Source organism: Echinops telfairi, unplaced genomic scaffold (genome assembly GCF_000313985.2).
Source record: "Echinops telfairi isolate 266 unplaced genomic scaffold, ASM31398v2 ScPeMD7_7444;HRSCAF=8482, whole genome shotgun sequence".
Taxonomy (NCBI): domain Eukaryota; kingdom Metazoa; phylum Chordata; class Mammalia; order Afrosoricida; family Tenrecidae; genus Echinops; species Echinops telfairi.
This window is the reverse complement of record NW_022111344.1, coordinates 59,208-61,031: the sequence shown is the minus strand read 5'-3', so window position 1 is coordinate 61,031 and position 1,824 is coordinate 59,208. Positions and strand designations below refer to the sequence as shown.

Genomic DNA, 1,824 nt, shown 5'->3' with positions numbered 1-1,824 from the left:
ATGCTGGTGGCAGGAGGCAACTGGAGAGGAGAGGCTTGGGGATGAGGAATTGGGAAGACTTGCTGACAAATTCGGAGCAAACGCCCCTCTTCTGGGTTTCAAAGACACCTCTTGTCTTCAGTAAAACAGAAGTCTTTCTGCTCAACGCAGACGGAAGGTATAGTTCGCTCAAGAGAAGCGTGTTCCTCTCAGGGAGGAGACAATTGCGCACAGACTGATCAGCGCAGTCAGCACCACGCCGGCGCCAGGCCGGCCCGCAGAGCCTCGCTGCCATCACTGCTGCCAATTGTTGATGAGCGCCAGGATGCTCATCTTCTATTGGGCAGAGTCCACATCCTCTTTCTGCTTCTGGACCACGCCTGTGCTCAGGCCAGGACATAGAGGCGCCCACAGTACTTGGCATCATCAATACTGTCCTCAAAAAATAACTCTTTCATCCTGAAAAAGGCCATTCCCGAAAGGAACGAGTCGGAGCCTGCCTGGTGCTGCCTTCCAATCCTCTGCAAATCCAACTGATCTGCACCTTCCTGAAGGCCGCCCTTAAGATTTTTGCAACTCTTCATCAGGTCCTTGACATCATCACTGGATGGGAAGAAAAAGTTCAGTATATGCAAGAATGCATGTCTCTTCTGGCAAACGAGAATCCGTTAGCAGCTTTACCATGTAGCCAAAGTCATAGCCACTGTGAAATGGAAGCCACTTGACGTTGTCACAGAGCACCGGCCCTGACGTCATAAGCAGCTCCGCAAAGTGCAATGTGTCAATCCCTTCCTCTCCGTGTTTCTGGACCTGTAGTCCTGAGTTAGCCAGGAGACTCCTGAGTTAGCCAGGAGACCCATGGAATCCTGGGAATACACATCCTCTGTCAGGTTGAATTTGAAGTTAAACTGTCAGGTGTTGATTCCAGAGGGATATCCCCCCTTCTCATTCGTGAATGTAAGGCCAAGCTGGACAATCTTTAAAAGGTCAATGTTGCACTGAAGAAGCTGATACTGGTAGTCTATAGAACTTCAAAATTCACTGATTGGTTGAACCATAACACCTGGAACTTCTGTGTCCATGGCAATGTAACGGTACCTGAGCACAATTTCTCAGATCTTCCTCGTCTCTTCTCCTAGATTGCTGGCACAGACTTCAGATGACCTGGCTATTCTCCACGAGTGCTGCAGGCATCCTGAAGACACCTGAGAAGTCACCTTCTGCTGACTCTGTCAGAGGGCAAGCCAGGTAATGGTCGATGTGATCCTGAATTGCAGAGCCTATGAAACGTGGTCGGGCGGACTGGTGGACTCCCCGGTGGTGGCGACAGCGGCCCCTGACCCGGTGCTCTCCTCCCACTGCCCCGGATCTGCTCCAACAAAAATCTTCTACTGTGTGACAAACTTACTCTCTTTCCCCTCAGACAGGATTGAACTTTCCCCAGATGTGCCCCTCCCCTACGACAGTCACACACTGTTCCCACTCGGGAGTGATAGGTATTTGCCTCAAAGGAAATGTCTCCAACTCAAGTTAGTATTCAGACTTAAATTAATACCATATAGAACATTTTGTATTAAAACTGAACACATTACAAATAGGCTTTTTTACTAGTAGTTTTCTGTCTACCAGATTTCTTTTTTTTTTTTACTTCTTGCCTTGAATTAGTATTTTTTAAATATTGTTTACATTAATTGAATTATTAAATTCTCCTTGCATGAACGTTTACATTGCGATCCTATGTTTCATAACATGAATTTTTAGTGATCTTATTTTACATTTGGACAATAATACAACCCTTCCTTTGAGCATAAGAATATTTTAATAACATATGTCCAATTCTTCCTT

General features: G+C 46.4%; 1 pseudogene; it reads right to left on the bottom strand.

The window, feature by feature from the left end:
* Window positions 1-273: 273 nt before the first annotated feature.
* Window positions 274-1,250, bottom strand: LOC101647830 (annotated as a pseudogene).
* Window positions 1,251-1,824: the final 574 nt, after the last annotated feature.